The sequence below is a fragment of the Mobula hypostoma genome, chromosome 5 (assembly GCF_963921235.1).
Source record: "Mobula hypostoma chromosome 5, sMobHyp1.1, whole genome shotgun sequence".
Taxonomy (NCBI): Eukaryota; Metazoa; Chordata; class Chondrichthyes; order Myliobatiformes; family Myliobatidae; genus Mobula; species Mobula hypostoma.
This window is the reverse complement of record NC_086101.1, coordinates 180,835,323-180,857,250: the sequence shown is the minus strand read 5'-3', so window position 1 is coordinate 180,857,250 and position 21,928 is coordinate 180,835,323.

Genomic DNA, 21,928 nt, shown 5'->3' with positions numbered 1-21,928 from the left:
AATCGAAAACATTGGTGGGTCTGAAGTCACATATATGCCGGATCAGGAGGAATGGTACATTTAGCATCAATAAACTAGATATGTTCTTATGGTAACCAAATAGATTTGTGTTTACTGTCACTGAGACAAGCTCTTGTATAAAATAAAATCCAGATTTATTTAATTCCACTAATTTAGCTTCCTCTGTTGCTCTGGAACGCAACCTCGTGTCTCATTATCAGAACAGAGACACAATAGATTGCTGCTACTGGGATCTGGAGTAACACACAAGATGCTGGAGGAGCTCAGAAGGTCAGGCAGCATCATTGGAGGAAAATGAACAATCCAGATAAAGAGTCTCTGGAAGTGGACAGTCCAGGTAATGGGTCTTCCAAAATTGACTGTCCATTTTCATCCACGGATACGGCCTGATCCATGGGGCACCTTGATTGTTGCTCTCAGTGTCAAAACCTTATTTCCAAACCCAGTAGATGAACCAGAAAATACACTGCAGCCCCAATATCTGTTGCCAGTCGAGGAATGTAGATGACCTGATGGAAGGATTAATAAGAGAATACACCAGTGAACTAAATGCAACTTTCCAAGATCAACATGCACAAAGTAGAAGAAGAAGAAAGGTGTCTACTGCTGTCAGTACCACTTCCTGCAGTCTCAGAGTTAACTCCTACAACCACCAAAACCTCAGATTGTTTCACAGATACAAGTCTCACCTGCCAAGCAGAGAGATTCCCCTTTGTCAGTAAAAGTGTTGAGTATTTACCATTTCAGTAATACTTGAGTAATCTTGTACGTATATATATTGGTTGATTAGCATTTTTGTTTGAACATGAATTGAATACATCTTCAAGCTACCATGTGATATATGCTTAAAATAAACACACAGTTAGACACGTGTCTTCCTTTGAATTAGTTTAATGTTTTAAAATTTCAAGATTTAACAGTGATTGGGGCAATTTATCACCCATCTGATTTGCATCTGAGCTAAGTTATCTATTGACCATTTCAGAGCACAGTTAAGTGACTCACAGTAAATATTAACCGAGGACATTTTCAATTTTTATTGGCAATTTCCACGACCACCAGCATCCTCATAATTGGTACAAAAATTAATTTCCTGTACTTATATTCATTTCCTGAGATTGGAAGATATGACCACTAAACAATTAGGCCAATGGTTCCAGAGCCCAAAGTTTAACTACAATTCTATTGAACCCAGCAACTTTTATTTGTTAGAATGTGTGTGCTGTTTAAAACCGCACAAAAGCCTATTAGTCAGGATTTGCGTTTTTCTTCCACCTTATCTCCCAGCCTAGATTGGTTCACTGAAAGGAGGAAGTCAGCAATATTTTTCTCTTTCCTGACCTTTGGTTTATTGGGTGTGGAAAGAGAGATTAGTCTCCTTCTGCTGTTTTGGTTGATTTTGTACAAAATGTCTCAGATTTTCACGTAGGTAGTAGAGTGAGCTTTGAAAAGAAAAAAATAACGAGTTGTTGTTCACTTCCAAAAAAAAAAGTGGCCATTCAATTTTTTCGTGGCAAATACAAACCTGGAATGAGAACTATTGAAGTTGCAAGATGAATGAATAATAGGCTAATTCAGGATACCTCTGCAAACTACCAGAGTTCAAAGTAAATTTATTATCAAAATACATATACGTCACTATTCACTGCCTTGAAATACTTGCAGGCATTCACAGTAGAACAAAGAAATGCAATAGAATCAATGAGAAGCTACTCAGAGATGAACTATATGCAAATTAAATAAATATATAATCAATTGATTAATGGCATTGAGAACATGAGTTGTAGAGTGCTTCAAAGTGAGCTCATGGGTTGTGGAGTCAGTTCAGATTTGAGGTGAGTGAAGTTATCCACGTTGGCTCAGGAGCCTGATGTTAGAAGGGTAATAACTGTTCCTAAACCTAGTGGCAATGCTTCTCTACCTCCTAACCATTAATCCATGCTGGCAGTTTTTTTCAACTTCATTTGAACATCTTGAGCTTTGCAATGTGTGCGAAGAGACAGCAGGAGTATTATCAAGCAAAAATTCAATAAGATTTGACATAAAGTCACATAAAAGAGCTATCAGTGGGAAAGTTCAAGATATTCTTGTTCTTATTATGTTATAAAATGTTGCATTTTATATTAACAAGCTAGAAACCAATGTGAAAAACATTCTATGTTGAAAAAACAAACCCTAGCATGGATTAATGGTTAGGAGGTACAGGAACCTTACCACCAAGTTCAAGAACAGTTACTTGCCTTCAAACATCAAGCTCATGAATTAGCGTAGGTAGCTTTACTCACCTCAATTCTAACTGATTCCACAACCTATGGACACACTTTGAAGTACTTTACAACTCATATTCTCAATCTCATTCATTCATTCATTCATTCATTTATTTGTTTGTCTTACCTATTTGTCGATAGCTCATCCTAATATATAGGTTTTAAGGGGTGTTCAAAAATTAGACAATTAGATTAAGAATTTGCAGATGATACCACCGTAGTGAGCAATATCTCAAATAGTGATGAGCTAGAGTACAGAAAGGAGATAGATTTGTAATATGGTGAAATGACAACAACATCTTTCTCAATGTCAGCAAAACAAAAGAGCGGGTCATTAACTTCAGGAAGGGGTGGGGGCAGTGCAAATGCTCCTGTTTACATCAACGGTGTTAAGTTTGAGGAAGTTGAGAAGTTCAAGTTCCAAGGAATGAACATTAATTATAGCCTGTTCTTCTCCAAGCACATAAATACCACAGCCAAGAATGCTTGCCAATGACTCTACCTAAAGAAATTTGGCATGTCCCTATTGATTCTTACCAATCTTCATTGATACACCATAGAATACATACTACCTGGATGCATAATGGCTTGGTATGGCAATTGCTCTGCATGTGACTACGATAAACAGAAAGATGTCGACACTGCTCAGGACATTACGCAAAGCATCCTTCCCTCTATGTATATGTTGTCTATACTTCTTGCTGTCTCAGTAAAACAGCCAACGAAATCAAATACACCCACCAGGATATTTTCTCTTCTCCCCTCTTCCATCGGGCAAAAGATACATTCGCCTCCCCCCTCACCTCCATTCAGAGCCACAAACTGTCCTTCCGAGTGAGGCAACATTTAAACTGCGAATCCACTGGGGTTGCCTCTTGTGTCCGGCATTCCCGATGTAGCCTCCTCTACATTAGTGAGACTCTTCATAAATTTGTCGAGAACCTCTGCTCCATCCATCAAAAGCAGAAATTCTTGGTGGCCAAATGTTCCCATTCCTGTTTTATCATGGCAGTCCATGGCCTCCTCTTGTGCCACAATTAGGCCACCTTCAGGGTGAAGGAGCAAAATTTTAAATTCTGTCTGGGTATCCTCCATCCTGATGGCATGAATATCGATTTCTCGTTCCAGTAAAAAAATATTTCCCTCCCTCTCTCCTCTTCTTTTATTCCCTACTCTGGCCTCTTACTGCTAATTAGAAAACAGATTATTATCTGAATGGTGGCCGATTAGGAAAAGGGGAGGTGCAACGAGACCTGGGTGTCATTATACACCAGTCATTGAAAGTGGGCATGCAGGTACAGCAGGCGGTGAAAAAGGCGAATGGTACGCTGGCATTTATAGCGAGAGGATTCGAGTACAGGAGCAGGGAGGTACTACTGCAGTTGTACAAGGCCTTGGTGAGACCACACCTGGAGTATTGTGTGCAGTTTTGGTCCCCTAATCTGAGGAAAGACATCCTTGCCATAGAGGGAGTACAAAGAAGGTTCACCAGATTGATTCCTGGGATGGCAGGACTTTCATATGAAGAAAGACTGGATGAACTGGGCTTGTACTCATTGGAATTTAGAAGATTGAGGGGGGATCTGATTGAAACGTATAAGATCCTAAAGGGATTGGACAGGCTAGATGCAGGAAGATTGTTTCCGATGTTGGGGAAGTCCAGAACGAGGGGCCACAGTTTGAGGATAGAGGGGAAGCCTTTTAGGACCGAGATTAGGAAAAACTTCTTCACACAGAGAGTGGTGAATCTGTGGAATTCTCTGCCACAGGAAACAGTTGAGGCCAGTTCATTGGCTATATTTAAGAGGGAGTTAGATATGGCCCTTGTGGCTACGGGGGTCAGGGGGTATGGAGGGAAGGCTGGGGCGGGGTTCTGAGTTGGAGGATCAGCCATGATCATAATAAATGGCGGTGCAGGCTCGAAGGGCCGAATGGCCTACTCCTGCACCTATTTTCTATGTTTCTATGTTTCCTCTCCAGCCCTCTACCTTTTCTCCTCACCTGTCTTCACCTATCACTTTCCAGATATCCTTCTTCTCCTCCCCCACCTTTTTCTTCTGACATCTTCCCCCTTCCTTTCCAGTCCTGAAGAAGGGTCTTGGTCTGTTTATTCATTTCCAGAGATCAGAATCAGGTTAAATATCACGGGCATATGTTGTGACATTTGTTGACTTTCTGGCAGTAGTATATTGTCCTGGGAGTCTAGGACAAGAAGGCTCGACTTCAGGATTGAAGGACGTCCATTTAGAACAGAGACGCGGAAAAATTACTTCAGTCAGAGGGTGGTAAATCTGTGGAATTTGTTGTCATGAGCGGCTGTGAAGGCCAACTCATTGGGTGCATTTAAGGCAGAGATAGATAGATTCTTGTTTAGCCAGGGCATCAAAGGGCATGGGAGTGGGGATGACCGGAAGAATTGAATCAGCCATGATTGTATGGTGGAGCAGACTCGATGGGCCGAATGGCCTACTTCTGCTCCTATATCTTATGGTCTTAAATACATGATGAACAAATATAGAGAAAAAAATCTGAATTACAGTAACAAGGGACTGCATATGTCTTTTCAATAGTTAAGTTGAAGTAAACAGCACAAGAAAAAACAGAAATAAAAATGTAGTTGGGTAGTGTTCATGGGTACAATGTCCATTTAGAAATCGGATGGCAGAGGGGAAGAAACTGTTACTGAATCGCTGAGTGTATGTCTTCAGGCTTCTGTACTTCCTGCTGACCTGCTGAGTACCTCCAGCATTTTGTAAATGTTACTTTGGATTTCCATTATCTGCAGAATTTCTCATATTCTTAGAAGTGACAAATGTTTCTGCATCTACCACTTGCTCAGATGGCACATTCCAGGCACCAACCGCTCTGAGTAAAAAAACTTGCCCCTCACATCTCCTTTGAAATTGCCCCCTCTCATCTTAAGTGCATGCCCTCTGGTATTAGACATTTCAATCCTTGGAAAAAGATACGGACTGTCCACTCTATCTATGCTTCTCATAATCTCATAAACCTCGATCGGATCTCCCCTCAGACTCCGCCGCTACAGAGGAAACAGCCCAAGTTTGCTCAGCCTCTCAGTTTACACCCTTGTGGCCCTTGCCTCTAATTTGTCTAGGGACACAAGGGATTGCAGATGCAGGGATCTGGAGCAGCACACAATCTGCTGCAGGAACTGGATGGGCTGCCAGGAAAGGATGGGCTGAAAGGAGAAGGAATGTCATATACACCGATGTCTTAAACAACTTCAACATAACATCCCATCTCCTGTACTTAATTCTTCGATTTACGAAGACCAACATGCCATCACTTTCAATGAATCATGAACCTCTATTCCCAGGTTCATAAGGTCTACACCACTCCTCAGTGCCCTACCATTTGCTGTGTAAGACCACTTTGGTCCTACTAAAGTGCAACTCCTTGCACTTGGGCACAATAGACACAAGTGGTTCTGCAGATGCTGGGAATTCAGTGCAACACACAAAAAATGCTGAATAAACTCAACAAATCAGGCAGCATCTACGGAAATGAATAAACAATTGTGTCAGGCCAAGATCCTTCATCGGGACTGAAAAGCAAGGGGGAAGATGCCAGAATAAGAAGGTGGGTAGAGGAGGCGTACAAACTAGAAAGTGATAGGTGGAAAAGGTAAAAGGCTGGAGAAGAAGGAAATTGATTGGAGAGGAGAGTGGACCATGGGAGGAAAGGAAGGAGGAGGAGCACTGGTGGAGATGCTAGACAGGAAAGGAGAAGAGGTAAGTGAGGGCCAGAGTGGGGAATTGAAGGAGAGTGAAGGGGGAAGGAGAAATTTTGAAGAAATTGCCATTCATGCCATCAGCCTAGATGAAATACGAGGAGTCGCTCCTCCAACCTGAGAGTGGCCTCATTCTGGCCGAAGAAGAGGCCTTGGACCTACATGTCGGAATTGAAGAGTTAGTTGGAGTTAAAATGCTTGGCCACCAGGAATGCCAGGAAGTCAATAAATGAATGTTTGCATGAACTGGTGCTCATTGAAACCTTCATGATAAGATCAGGAAAGCCATTAAGTGGTGAGCTCCTGTATTAACACATTGTTAATCTGCCATTTAATATACAGTTCAGGACATGTCTGTTTTGTCACGTAATATTTTGTCTATCTGTGTACTTCATGTAGGCATCCATCAACTTTATAACAGAAAATGTATATTGTGGCGAGCATTTGGTCCATAATGACAGACGAGGAAGCTCTTTCACTCAACAATGTTTGTTTGTTTATTTATTTTTAAGAATGGTTTTATTGTGATAGAAACAAAACAGACCGAGCACCATGACCCGGAGAGTGAAATCAACCAGTCTACCGACAGGAGAGTTGACCGTCACACACCCCGGTTACAGTTAGGGTGACCCACAAATACACAAGCAAATATCTGTATAACCTAAGCTAAAATGTAACAATAAATGAACTGGAATTCCCCACCATAATCCCACAAGAGCACTTTAACACAAGAACAATAAACAGTACTGGTCATTAGAAATGCAGGGGCGGGCTGTCGACCACGCCCCTCCCCAGAACATCACTCTATTTTAGGCATTTGAAGCCCACTCAAAGGTGATCTCACACAGATTCATTTTACTGGACCTTAATTACGAAACAGTAAATAGGACAAGTATTCAACACAGGCAGCACCTGCAGAAAGAGAAATAGAGTTAGCATCCCCAATGTTACATTGCTTAGATTTGTATGCATCACTCAAGTGGGCACAGAAGGATTTTTGATTTTCTAGTCACATAAAAGGTTACTACACAGCGTATGAATGAAGAAAGAAAAATGAAGAATGAGGATGACATATAAGAAAGTACAGTATGACCGTGGCCACAGTAGCATAGCAGTTAGTATGATCCTATGACAGCTCAGGACGTTGGAGTTCAGAGTTCAATTCCAACATCATTTGTATGTTCTCCCTGTGGAATGCATGGGTTTTCTTGGGTGCTCTGGTTTCTTTCCAAAGTCCAACGATGTACCAGTAGGTTAGTTTGTCATTGCAAAATATCCCATGATTAGACTAGGGTTAAATTGAGGGTTGCAGGGTGACATGGCTTGAAGGGCTGGAAGGCAAGTACAACGAGATCTAGGTGTCCTTGTTCATCAGTCACTGAAAGTAAGCATTCAGGTACAGCAGGCTGTGAAGAAAGCTAATGGCATGCTGGCCTTCATAACAAGGGGAACTGAGTATAGGAGCAAAGAGGTCCTTCTGCAGTTGTACAGGGCCCTGGTGAGACCACACCTGGAGTACTGTGTACAGTTTTGGTCTCCAAATTTGAGGAAGGACATTCTTGCTATTGAGGGAGTGCAGTGTAGGTTCACAAAGTTAATTCCCAGAATGGAGGGACTGTCATATGTTGAAAGATTGGAGCAACTGGGGTTGTATACACTGGAATTTAGAAGGATGAGAGGGGATCTGATTGAAACATATTAGATTATTAAGGGGTTGGACACACAAGAGGCAGGAAACATGTTCCCAATGTCCGGGGGGAGTCTAGAACCAGAGGCCACAGTTTAAGAATAAGGGGTAGACAATTTAGAACGGAGTTGAGGAGAAACTTTTTCACCCAGAGAGTTGTGGCTCTGTAGAATGCTCTGCCTCAGAAGGCAGTGGAGGCCAATTCTCTGGATTCTTTCAAAAAAGAGTTTGATAGAGCTCTTAAAGATAGTGGAGTGAAGGGATATGGGGAGAAGGCAGGAACAGGGTACTGATTGTGGATGATCAGCCATGATCACAGTGAATGGTGGTGCTGGCTCGAAGGGCTGAATGGCCTACTCCTGCACCCATTGTCTATTGTCTATTGCCCTATTCTGCACTGTAACTCAATATAATCATAAGTGATTTATGACAGGGTATGTGTTACTGAGGTGATTTCCGTAGTAGGAGGGGACATTATTTAAAATTAATGCACAGAAATCTCTTTGTGTACAGGGTAATGAACTTCTGGAATTCTCTACCACAGAGGGTTGTGGAAGCCAGTAATGAAGGGAGATAAATTTTTGAATTTTTGAGGCACAGTAGAGGATATAAGGCTAGTGTTCTGAACATGTTAAATAGTGGAACAAGCCTGAGGGGCCAGGTAGATGGTCTACTCCAACTCCTATTTTCTTGTAGACACAGAGACCACAGGTGCTGGAATCAGGAATGTAGTAATGTGGGTTTATTTAAGTCCAACTGTTGAATGCCTCTCCATCAGACTCCTGCTTTCAGATGTTTAACCAGAGTTATAAATCAGCATTTATGGGTAGCAACCATAATTCCACCAGATCTATACTTTAGAACATGGAACATAGAATAGTACAGCACAGTACAGGCCCTTTGGCCCACAATGTTGTGTCGACCCTCAAACCCTGCCTCCCATATAAGCCCCCACCTTAAATTCCTCCATATACCTCTCTAGTACTCGCTTAAATTTCACTAGTGTATCTGCCTCCACCACTGACTCAGGCAGTGCATTCCACGCACCAACCACTCTCTGAGTAAAAAACCTTCCTCTAATATCCCCCTTAACTTCCCACCCCTTACCTTAAAGCAATGTCCTCTGTATTGAGCTGTGGTGCCCTGGGGAAGAGGCGCTGGCTATCCACTCTATATATTCCTCTTATTATCTTGTACATCTCTATCACGTCTCCTCTCATCCTCCTTCTCTCCAAAGAGTAAAGCCCTAGCTCCCTTAATCCCTGATCATAATGCATACTCTCTAAACCAGGCAGCATCCTGGTAAATCTCTTCTGCACCCTTTCCAGTGCTTCCACATCCTTCCTATAGTGAGGCGACCAGAACTGGACACAGCACTCCAAGTGTGGCCTAACCAGAGTTTTATAGAGTTGCATCATTATATCGTGACTCTTAAACTCTATCCCTCGACTTATGAAAGCTAACACCCCATAAGCTTTCTTAACTACCCTATCCACCTGTGAGGCAACTTTCAGGGATCTGTGGACATGTACCCCGCGGTTTGCGGTTTTTCAGTGTTATCACCAGAACTGTCACAGCAGTGAAAACTCCTTTGCCAAAATGTCGATAAACTGGAGTATTCCCCTCAGGTGAGGCGCATGTGATATATCAGTCAAACAACAGAGTGAATTTCCTTGAGATGATATTGGACTAAGTAACCAAATCAATCAATCACTGAACTTGGAACAAGCAGTTGGAATTAAGGTGATACAGTTAAACAGAGGGTTGCGTCAATCATGATCAGAATCCGGTTTGATATCCTCGGCAAATGTGGTGAAATTTGTGAACTTTGCGGCAGCAGTACAATGCAATACATGAAAAATAAAGAAAAAAACTGACTTATATGTGTGAGTATATTAAGTAGTTAAATTAAAATAAGTTGTGCTGAAACAGAAATAAATATTAAAAGAAGTAGTGAGGTAGTGTTCATGGGTTCAATGAACATTTAGAAATCGGAAGGCAGAGGGGAAGAAGCTGTTCCTGAACCACTGAGTGTGTGCCTTCAGGCTTCTGTACTTCCTTCCTGACAGTAAAAATGACAAGAGGTCATGTCTTGGAGGTGGGGGTCCTTAATGATGGATGATGCCTTCCTGAGGGATCGCTCCTTGAAGATGTCTTGGATACTACAGAGGCTAATGCCCATGGTGGAGCTGACTAATTTAGCAACTTTCTGCAACTTACTTAGATTCTGTGCGGTAGCCTCCCTCCCCCATACCAGACAGTGTTGTAGCAAGTCAGAATGCTCTACGTGGTACATGTGTAAAAGTTTTCAAGTGTTTCAAGTGACAAACCAAATTTCCTCAAACCCCTAATGAAATATAGCTGCTGTCTTGCCTTCTTTATAACTGCATCAATATGCTGTGACCAGGTCAGATCCTCAGAGATATTTACACTCAGGAACCTTGAATTCATATAAGTAAAAAGTTCCTTGTAGGAGCAAACATTTGCAACTTGAAGGGGCTTGAAATAAGGGGCCTATCAAGAAAGGCTATCCAGGCTGGGTCTACAATCATTGGCCTGCACTTTAGAAGAATGAAAGTTGATTTTATTGAAACATTTCAGATTTCAAGGTGAGTGAAAACAGTAATTGCTGGAAATATTCAACAAATCAGGCAGTCAATGTTGAAGAAAAGAAACAGCATTAAACTTTTGTGTCAAAGTCTCATTGTCAGGACTATGAAAGATTCTGAGCTGACAAACAATCCGCTGGAGGAACTTGCTGGATGAGCAGCTTCTGTGCATGAAATGGTGCAAGGCCTCATACTGAATTGTTGACAATTCCTTTCCTACCACAGATGCTGCTCGAGATTACAGCATTTGCAATTTCCTGTGACTCCCTCAAAACCTGTTTAGGCTTGAGAATGACAAAGCTGAGAGGATAGTTCCCTCCACTCTTCTTAGGCAAAATTCCTTTCTCATCTTTAGAATTCTCCACCCTAGAAAGCTGTGGAGACAGAATCATTGAATATGATCAAGGCGGAGTTAGATACTATTGTACTCCATGTCAATTGTTAAAGGGAACAGGCAGGAAAGTTTAACTGAGACCAAGATAAGATCAGACATGACACTATTAAACGGCAGAGCAGCTCCTGCTCTTAGTCCCTGTGTTATCGTTTATGTCGGTCAAATTTGTGATGGAGGAATAATAAATCTGCCTGAAAAGCATGGAAATTAACTGAACACAAGGTTCAACCAACATGGAAGCCAATTGGAGAAGATTATTTTTTGGAGCTAGTGTTTTCTGAACTAATAATACCGGCTTATTATGTCTCAGATCTTGAGGTTTCCCATTGCGGTGGGTCCACTTATCTCTTATCTCAACCTAAAAAAAACAAAATGTGAAAATTAAATTTGTTTTGTGCAAGCTGTTACAAGCATAAAAAAAAATCCCAAAAATGTTTGGACATAAGTTAAAACTGAACTCAGAATCTCCCAATATACTGCCTCATGGCTCTTGTGATTTATTTAGCTACCTGTACTGCACTTGCTCTGTCACTGAAACACCATATTTTGCATTCTCTTTTTTTGTTTTTTACTACTTCAGTGGAATCATGTATGGCATGATCTGTTTGGGTAGCACACAAACAAAAGATATCCACTGTAACTTGGTGCATGCTACAACTTAAACCTCTGTGTTAGTATGTGGTGGGATCCCACAAGCCTTAGTAAGAAAAAGAGAGTTTGTCACAGAAGGAAACACTCTGGGTCTACAGAATGAGAAACTATCTTGTTGAAATGCATAAAGATCTTATAGAATTCAGCAAATAATTGTGGGAATAATGCTTCTCTGAATGTGATGCCTTGAAACAGGAATTGCTTGTTCAAACTTGGCTAAGGAAGTGCTTTGCATGAAAGCCAGTGAATGATTGAAGTTCTCAGTGTAAGGTTCAAATACAAGGATATGCAAGACTTATAGATTATTAGTTATTACTGGAATCAAGGAATGCATGCAAAAAAAGAGGCATGAGGCAATAGATCAGTCAAGATCTTGTGAAACGGTAGAGTAAACACGAAGGCCTGAGCCATGGAGAGGAACTCAAACCCACATACTACTTCCTTTTTAAAAGAATCCACTCCTACGCAGACCAAATACAGCTGACTTAGGCATTGGGAAGAGAGTTGTGCACACCATGGGAGCCAGCCTCTTCTCCACCGACATTATTTACGCTTCTCCCTGCTTCAGTAAAACAGCCGACATAATCAAAGAGCCCACCCATCCTTGATATTCTCTCTTCTCCCCCTCTCCCTTCGGACAGAAGATACAACAACCTGCAAACACACACCACCAGGAAACAGGACCGATTCTATCCTGATATTGAATGGACATCTGGATGGCAAGATGGACTCTCTTTTGACTATAGCATCAATGTGGTTGAACCAGGACGGGTGATATCCACTCCTAGGAATTTGTAGCTCTCAATCCCCTCAACCTCAGGACCGTTGATATAAATAAGAGCAGGTGCGCAGTAGCCGCTCCCCTCACTTTCCTGAAGTCAATGTTAGGATGTTTGTCATGACAACATGGAGGGAAAGGGTACTGTCATGATAACACATCACTAGGCTGTCTATCTTCTTAATGGTACTCTGTCCAATGGATAGGTCATGTCAACTGGATGTCTCTTATCTTCCCAAACAAGTTGAAGAAAGGTCAGCCAGCCCCTGGTGGGTAAAGGAAATGCTTCAAAGATACATAAAATGCAGCCCTGAAGAAATCCAAAATTACCTCTAAAAACTGGGAAGACTTTGCACTCAGTGGGTACACTCGAAGGAAATCAGTTCAAGAGGGAGCTGCACTACATGCTGCAGAGAACAAGCGGCAGCTGGGAAAGGAGAGAATGAGCCACCAAAAGATCCAACCACCAACCACGTACTCATGCTAATGCTGTCCAGGTAGCCCTCTCGAGCCATCTGAAGACCCCTTAGGACAGGAGTTCCAAAAACTTTTTTTTATGTCATTGATCCCTACCATTAACCAAAAGGTCCAAGGATTCTAGGTTGGGAAACCTTGACTTAAGAGAACATCATACTCCATTCAACTGATCGCACTACTACTTTGACCGATTGTTATTTGAGATGTGGCCCATTATGGTGGTATCACCTACAAGCATGGCCTCTTTCTCCAGTATAATAGGTAGTAAAGGGCCAAAGCTGGAATAGGCCAAGAGAGGAATAACTGTTAGCTAAGCCTGCCGTCAGCGAAGAAAACAAATCCAGTCGACCTAATAATATTTTATAACTAAAATATTCTGTAGTTGGCAACATCTTTATGAACTTCCTTTTAACTTTTCCAGCATGATCACATCCTTCCTGCAATGTGGTGTTCTTGTAACTTGGTGCTGCAAAGATAAAAAGAATGGGTCATTTGGTCCTTCTGCTTTGTTCATTTGATAAGGTCAATGCTGATCTTTTATTATCAGTGCCACTTTCCTGTACTAAGCCCACAGGAAAGATCTGTCCTGGAGTCTCCATTTCATCTTCAGGGCCACACCACACTGGAAAAAAATCTGAAGGGAACTTAAATATTGTGGTATAGTTAAACTTCCTTTTCAACATATTTGTTTTCATATTATATTCAATAAGAAAGAGTTATTTGAATCAGACTTATCAGTCTTATTTGAGGTGAAATTCATTGTTTTGTGGCAACATTACAGTGCAAATGCAGTACTATAAGTTACCAGATAGAAAAATAAATAATGCGAAAAAAAAGGAATCATGAGATGGGGTTCATGGGCTGTTAGGAAATCTGACAGCGGAGAAAGCATTGTTTCTAAATCATTGAATGTGAGTTGGCTGTGGAGACTGAGTCATTGGGTATATTAAAAATGGAAGTTGATAGATTCTTGATCAATAAGGACATCAAAGGTTAAAGGGAGATGGCAGAAAAATGGTTGAGAGGCTTAATAAATTAGCCATGATGGAATGGTGGAGCAGATTTGATGGGCTGAATAGCCTAATTCTGTTCCTGTGTCTGATGGTCTTATGGACTGGTACATCCTTGTGAGGCAACCTCAGAGCATTATCAAAATATACACAAATGATAACCCAGGCAAATGAGGGGCTATACAGAGGCTTTTACAAATATATATTTTTTCGATTGGAAGAACCTACTGGACATTAAGAACTTGAAGTACTGCAGGTCTCCCTCATCAGTGAGTTGCTCATGGCCCAAAGCAGCAAATTAACCAACAAGTACATATTTGGGATGCAGACCAATATGAGGGAACTAGAGAACGTGGAAGAAACACATGGTCACAAGTAGGCTCTGCATCAAGACATTTGACAACTGTTGTAGATGCAGAAAAGCTTCATAAGAATGTTGCCTGGATTGCAGGACTTGATCTATATGCACAAAATGGATAGATGAGGACTCTTTTCCCTGGAAGATAGGAGAGTGAAGATGATTTTATAAACCTTATTAATGCTCATGGAATTATTAATGGCATAGATAAGGCAGATGGTCTCAGTCTTTTTCCCAGGAATGGAAAGTCTAAAAAATAGAGGGTGTAGGTTTAAAGTTAGAGGGAGAAGATTTAAGAGGGACCCAAAGAACAATTTTTCACACAGATGGTGGTGTGTATCTGGAACAAGACCATAAGACCATATGATCTAGGAGCAGAATTAGGCCATCTGGCTCATCGAGTCTGCTCTGTCATTTCTTCATGGCTGATCCGTTTCCCTCGCAGCCCCGATTTCCTGCCTTCTTCTCGTCTCCCTTCATGCCCTGACTAATCAAGACTCTATCAATCTCTGCCTTAAATATACCCAATGACTTGGCCTCTACAGCCACCTGTAGCAATGAATTCCACAGATTAACCACTCTCCAGCTGAAGAAATTCCTCCTCATCTCTGTTCTAAATGGACGTCCTTCTATTCTGAGGGACAACAGGCTGCCAGACAAAGCTTTAGAGGTGGGCACAATTACGGCATTAAAAAGACACCTGGACAGGTGCATGGATAGGAGGGATTTAGAGTGATATGGGCCAAATTAAAGTAAATCAGGAAGGGAACTTGGTTGGCATAGAACATAGAGCCATACAACACAGTATAGGCTCTTCGCTCCACAATGTTTTGCTGATCTTTTAACCCACAGTATGACCAATCAAATGCTTGCCTCCCATGTAGCCCTCCAATTTTCTTTCATCTATATGACTAAGTGTTTCTTAAGCCAACCACGGTCTATTCCAGCTGCTACCATCTGGGAAATGGTACCAGCACATAAAAGCCAGGACCAATAGGCTCTGGAACAGCTTCTTCCACTAGGCTATCAGACAGATTAACTCATGCTGATTTGACTGTATTTCTATGTTACATTGACTGTTCTATTTATTATAAATTATTATAAATTACTATAACTGCACATTGCACATTTAGATGGAGACGTAACGTAAAGATTTTTACTCCTCATGTATGTGAAGGATGTAAGAAATAAAGTCAATGCAATTCAATTCAATAATGTATCTGCCTGTACTGCTGCTCTGACAGTGTGTTCCAGGTACCCAACATTTTTTGTACATAAAAAAAAACTACCTCTGACATTTGCTCTATACTGTTCTTTCCGCCTATCACCTTAAAATTATGGCCTGTCATATTAGCCATTTCCAACCTGGGAAAAGGACACTTTTCACTGTCCACTCTATCTATGCCTCTTCTCATCTTATACCTACAGAAGAGTCTGTTTTCCATGCTCTGTAATTTTATGACTCTGTAAGAGAGTATGAGATTTAAAACCTTATTTTAAACTAATATCACACCTGAAATTAAGAATCTAATTTGCAGAGTTTACATGTGACCCATGTGTTTCTTCCACGTATTCTGTTTCCCTCCCTCATCCCAAAGATGAGTTGCTAGGTTAATTTGCTCCTTTGAGTATTAAGAGCAACAAGAATCAAATGAATTTAGAATGCAATTTGCTGTTATAGTTTTCTCTTGCATTACCTAAGACGGCTGCAACACAGTCTAAGAACTGGTGCAGAAAAATTTGCCCAGTTTTCCATTACTTCACTATTCTCTGTGTCCAGCCTTAGTTTCCATGTACTGTATGGCTTGTTGTCACAAGGGCTGCTGTTGACAGGAACTGTCAGATTTAAGTGTTCTCAAAAAAAGAGTATGACATCTCAGTGTTGATGCCTGCCTTAGAAAGGGAAGTTCTCACAGTTCTACTTCAGGAAGCAGATTTCTCGATTAAAATGACTCCTTCAGTTACCAGAACTGAAATAGACCATCTGGACATAATCACAACATTCTTCATGAGATACCAGCTTCATGGTAAACTGAGGAACTCACTAGGCCACGCAGCCTCCTATGGAGGGAAACGTACAGTCGACGTTTCAGGCTGAGACCCTCCATCTGATTTGCTGTGTGCAAATTGAAATTCTTATTTGAGCACGTCCATCCTCAAACACTGTCCTGGGTCTCAACACCATCATTTGAAACTGGACCCCCAACTTTGTAACCAACACACCGCAGACAATAAGTAATGCCCCCGCCCCAATTATTCTCAGTACTGGTGCCCCACAGGGCTGCGTCCTCAGCCGCCTACTTACTTCCTCTACATTCGCAACCGCATGGCCAAATTCTGCTGATAGCAGAAGTTGGCAGTTACAAGTTTGCAGATAAACACCACCATAGTGGGAGGAATCTCACATAAGATGTGTCAGAGTACAGGAAAGAAATAGGGAGCCTTGTGACCTGGTATTATGTCCTCAACCTTTCCCTCAGTGTCAGCAGAACAAAGGAGCTGGTCATTAAACTTAGGAAAAGGGGCAGTGCCCATCACCTGATATATAACAGTGTTGAGGTCGGGATGTAGCAATCTGATCTGTATGGGTGGTGGAACGGAGATATGTCTCTACCAAAGGAAGTGTAAAGTGCTCCTTCCCTCCACTAATGGGAGGAGAAGATGGCAGCGCGACGCAGTGCGCACAGCTCTCCGGTGAAATGATATCGTATCTGCTAACTAGGGGCTGCGGACAATTCTGATTTGACGAAGACAGACGTGAGAAGCAGAGGAACATCTGGAGAAATTTCTGAAATGCCTGGTTCGCTATTGTTGTTACTGTGCGATCGAGAATCTCCGGAGGGAAGGCCCCAAAATCACCAGCTTTGCCTGCTGCTGGTGACCGAGGCTGAGGTTGAAGCGTTTGGATAGAGATGGTGCTCGGTACTCGGTGTCGGAGGGCTGATCAGACCTCGAAGTTTTCGGCCGACTCAGAGTTGGACTGTGGTCGGGCATGGTAGGAAGAGTTTTCTTCCTTCTCCCGTCCGCGTGAGATGTGGGACTTTTGAGAAACTTTGAACTTTTTCACTGTGCCTTGGACTGTTCTTCATCAAGTTATGGTATTGTTGCATTGTTGTAACTATATGTTATAATTATGTGGTTTTGTCAGTTTTTTCAGTCTTGGTCTGTCCTGTGTTTCTGTGATATCACACCGGAGGAATATTGTATCATTTCTTAATGCATGCATTACTAAATGACAATAAAAGAGGACTGCGTGTCCTCATAATCTAATCTAAAAAATCTAACCTGTAGGTCACCCTTGGGCAAGGTGCAGGAGTTGCTTAGTCCCCAGTCAGAGTCACGTGAAACCATGGGAGCAGGTGGTGGATGGTCATATGACAAGCTGGTGCACATCACAAGTCATGTTTATGCGAACACGAAGCGGCCTGTGGAAAGCAGCCAGTGAATGAGTGGGCCAGTGAAGGAGTGGAGCTTTGAGGCTTTGACTTGAGAGGTTTCGATGAGAAGAAGCGGAGGACATGCTTGCTCGCAGTTAGTCTTTATGATGCCTCCTGAGATGGTGATGTGCCTCTCATGTGAGATGTGGCAGTCTTGGGGGAACGCCCCTCTCCCGCAGAGTCACATCTGCCAGAAGTGCATACGGCTGGGCGATCTGGAAGACCGTGTAAGGGATCTGGAGCAGCAGCTGGATGACCTTAGACTCAGAAGGGAGAATGAGGCAGTCATAGATGAGAGCTACAGGGAGGTAGTCACACCTAGGCTATCGGAAGCAGGTCGTTGGGTGACAGTCAGAGGGGGGAAAGCGAAGGTGAGCAGACAGGTAGTGCAGAGCACCCCTGTAGCCATTCCCCTGAATAATAAGTTTACCGTCCTGGATACTGTTGGCGGGGACGACCGACCAGTCGTGAGCCACGGTGGCAGGGCCTCTGGCACTGCGTCAGACCCTGTGGTGCAGAAGGGTGGGACGGAGAAGAGGAGAGCTGTCGTCATTGGAGACTCTATATTCAGGGGAGCAGACAGAAGATTTTGTGGATGTGAGAAGGACACCCACATGGTTTGTTGCCTCCCGGCTGCCAGGGTCCGGGATGTGTCTGACCAGGTGCACGACATCCTGGTATGAGAGGGAAAGCAACCAGAAATCGTGATACATGTTGGGACCAAGGGCATAGGCAGGAAGAGGGATGAGGTCCTAAAATGTGAGTTTTGGGAACTAGGCAGAAGGCTGAAGAACAGAACCTCAAGGGTGGTGTTCTCAGGATTGCTGCCAGTGCTATGTGACAGTGATGGTAAGAACTGGAGGAGATGGCAGTTGAATGCGTGGCTGAGGAGTTGGTGCAGGGAGCAGGGTTTTAGATTTTTGGATCACTGGGATCTCTTCTGGGGAAGGTGGGACCTATACAGATTGGATGGGTTGCACCTGAAGTCGAGGGGGAGAAATATCCTTGCAGGTAGGTTCGCTGGCATGGTTCAGAGGGGTTTAAACTAATTTGCAAGGGGAATGGGACCCAGAGTGATAGAGCAGTGAAAGAAATGCATGGAGTAAAGTCAGATCTAACATATAGAGAGGCTTTGAGGAAAGAGAAGCAGAATAAACAGTGTAAAGGTAGGAAGGTAGAAGGGCTGAAATGTGTGTACCTCAATGCAAGAAGCATCAGGGACAAAGGTGATGAACCGAGAGCTTGGATACATACATGGAATTATGAAGTAGTGGCCATTACAGAGACTTGGCTGGTACCAGGGCAGGAATGGATTCTCAATATTCCTAGATTTCAGTGCTTTAAAAGGGATAGAGAGGGCGGAAAAAGGGGAGGAGGGGTGGCATTACTGGTCAGGGATACTATTACTGCTACAGAAAGGGTGGGTAATGTAACAGGATCCTCTTTTGAGTCAGTCTGGGTGGAAGTCAGGAACAGGAAGGGAGCAGTTACTCTATTGGGGGTATTCTATAGGTCCCCTGGTAGCAGCAGAGATACAGAGCAGCAGATTGAGAGGCAGATTTTAGAAAGCTGCAAAAATAACAGGGTTGTTATCATGGGTGACTTTAACTTCCCTAATATTGATTGGCACCTGATTAGTTCCAAGGGTTTAGATGGGGCAGAGTTTGTTAAGTGTGTCCAGGACGGATTCCTGTCACAGTATGTGGACAGGCCGACTAGGGGGAATGCCATACTAGATCTAGTACTAGGTAATGAACTGGGTCAGGTCACAGATCTCTCAGTGGGTGAGCATCTGGGGGACAGTGACCACCACTCCCTGGCCTTTAGAATTATCGTGGAAAAGGATAGAATCAGAGAGGACAGGAAAATGTTTAATTGGGGAAGGGCAAATTATGAGGCTATAAAGCTAGAACTTGCGGGTGTGAATTGGGATGAAGTTTTTGCATGGAAAAGTACTATGGACATGTGGTTGATGTTTAGAGATCTCTTGCAGGATGTTAGGGATAAATTTGTCCCGGTGAGGAAGATAAAGAATGGTAGGGTGAAGGAACCATGGGTGACAAGTGAGGTGGAAAATCTAGTCAGGTGGAAGAAGGCAGCATACATGAGGTTTAGGAAGCAAGGATCAGATGGGTCTATTGAGGAATATAGGAAAGCAAGAAAGGAGCTTAAGAAGGGGCTGAGAGGAGCAAGAAGGGGGCATGAGAAGGCCTTGGCGAGTAGAGTAAAGGAAAACCCCAAGGCATTCTTCAATTATGTGAAGAAAAAAAGAATGACAGGAGTGAAGGTAGGACTGATTAGAGATAAAGGTGGGAAGATGTTCCTGGACGCTGTAGAAGTGAGCGAGGTCCTCAATGAATACTTCTCTTCGGTATTCACCAATGAGAGGGAACTTGATGATGGTGAGGACAATATGAGTGAGGTTGATGTTCTGGAGCATGTTGATATTAAGGGAGAGGAGGTGTTGGAGTTGTTAAAATACATTAGGATGGATAAGTCCCCAGGGCCTGACGGAATATTCCCCAGGCTGCTCCACGAGGCGAGGGAAGAGATTGCTGAGCCTCTGGCTAGGATCTTTATGTCCTCGTTGTCCACGGGAATGGTACCGGAGGATTGGAGGGAGGCAAATGTTGTCCCCTTGTTCAAAAAAGGTAGTAAGGATAGTCTGAGTAATTATAGACCAGTAAGCCTTACGTCTGTGGTGGGAAAGCTGTTGGAAAAGATTCTTAGAGATAGGATCTATAGGCATTTAGAGAATCATGGTCTGATCAGGGACAGTCAGCATGGCTTTGTGAAGGGAAGATTGTGTCTAACAAGCCTGATAGAGTTCTTTCAGGAGGTGACCAGGTATATAGATGAGGGTAGTGCAGTGGATGTGATCTATATGGATTTTAGTAAGGCATTTGACAAGGTTCCACACGGTAGGCTTATTCAGAAAGTCAGAAGGCATGGGATCCAGGGAAGTTTGGCCAGGTGGATTCAGAATTGGCTTGCCTGCAGAAGGCAGAGGGTCGTAGTGGAGGGAGTACATTCAAATTGGAGGATTGTGACTAGTGGTGTCCCACAATGATATGTTCTGGGACCTCTAATTTTCGTGATTTTTATTAGCGACTTGGATGTGGGGGTAGAAGGGTGGGTTGGCAAGTTTGCAGATGACACAAAGGTTGGTGGTGTTGTAGATAGTACAGAGGATTGTCAAAGATTGCAGAGAGACATTGATAGGATGCAGAAGTGGGCTGAGAAGTGGCAGATGGAGTTCAACCCGGAGAAGTGTGAGGTGGTAGACTTTGGAAGGACAAACTCCAAGGCAGAGTACAAAGTAAATGGCAGGATACTTGGTAGTGTGGAGGAGCAGAGGGATCTGGGGGTACATGTCCACAGATTCCTGAAGGTTGCCCCACAGGTGGATAGGGTAGTTAAGAAAGCTTATGGGGTGTTAGCTTTCATAAGTCGAGGGATAGAATTTAAGAGTCACGATGTGATGATGCAGCTCTATAAAACTCTGGTTAGGCCACACTTGGAGTACTGTGTCCAGTTCTGGTCACCTCACTATAGGAAGGATGTGGAAGCATTGGAAAGGGTACAGAGGAGATTTACCAGGATGCTGTCTGGTTTAGAGAGTATGCATTATGATTAGAGATTAAGGGAGTTAGGGCTTTACTCTTTGGAGAGAAGGAGGATGAGAGGAGACATGATGGAGGTATACAATATAATAAGAGGAATAGATAGAGTGGATAGCCAGCGCCTCTTCCCCAGGGCACCACTGCTCAATACAAGAGGACATGGCTTTAAGGTAAGGGGTGGGAAGTTCAAGGGGGATATTAGAGGAAGGTTTTTTTACTCAGAGAGTGGTTGTTGCGTGGAATGCACTGCCTGAGTCAGTGGTGGAGGCAGATACACTAGTGAAATTTAAGAGCGTACTAGAGCGGTATATGGAGGAATTTAAGGTGGTGGCTTATATGGGAGGCAGGGTTTGAGGGTCGGCACAACATTGTGGGCCGAAGGGCCTGTACTGTGCTGTACTATTCTATGTTGTATGTTGTATGTTGTATGTTGTATGTTGTATGTTCTATGCCAGGCAGGGAATCTCTGAAGAGTATGGAAGGCAATGGCAAACCACTTCTGTCAAAAAATTTGCCAAGAACAATCATGGTCATGGAAAGACCATAAGATCCCATATCATATGAGACAGCACAAAATGAATGAACGATGAACAACATGCAAGACAAGCATCTCACTTTGTCTCAGTAAAGGCAACAATAATAGATCAATACTAGTACCACACTGAATAACACAACCACATAGATGCTATGGCCTGGAAAGCTCAATAGTGACTCAACTTCCTCATAGGGCTAAAGAGATTTGACATGTTCCCTTTGACCCTCACAATTTTTATCAATGCACCATAGAAAATCTCCTGTATCACAACTCAATATGTCAATTGTTCTGCCTGAAAACACAAGAAATTGCAGAGAAGTTGTAGACAAG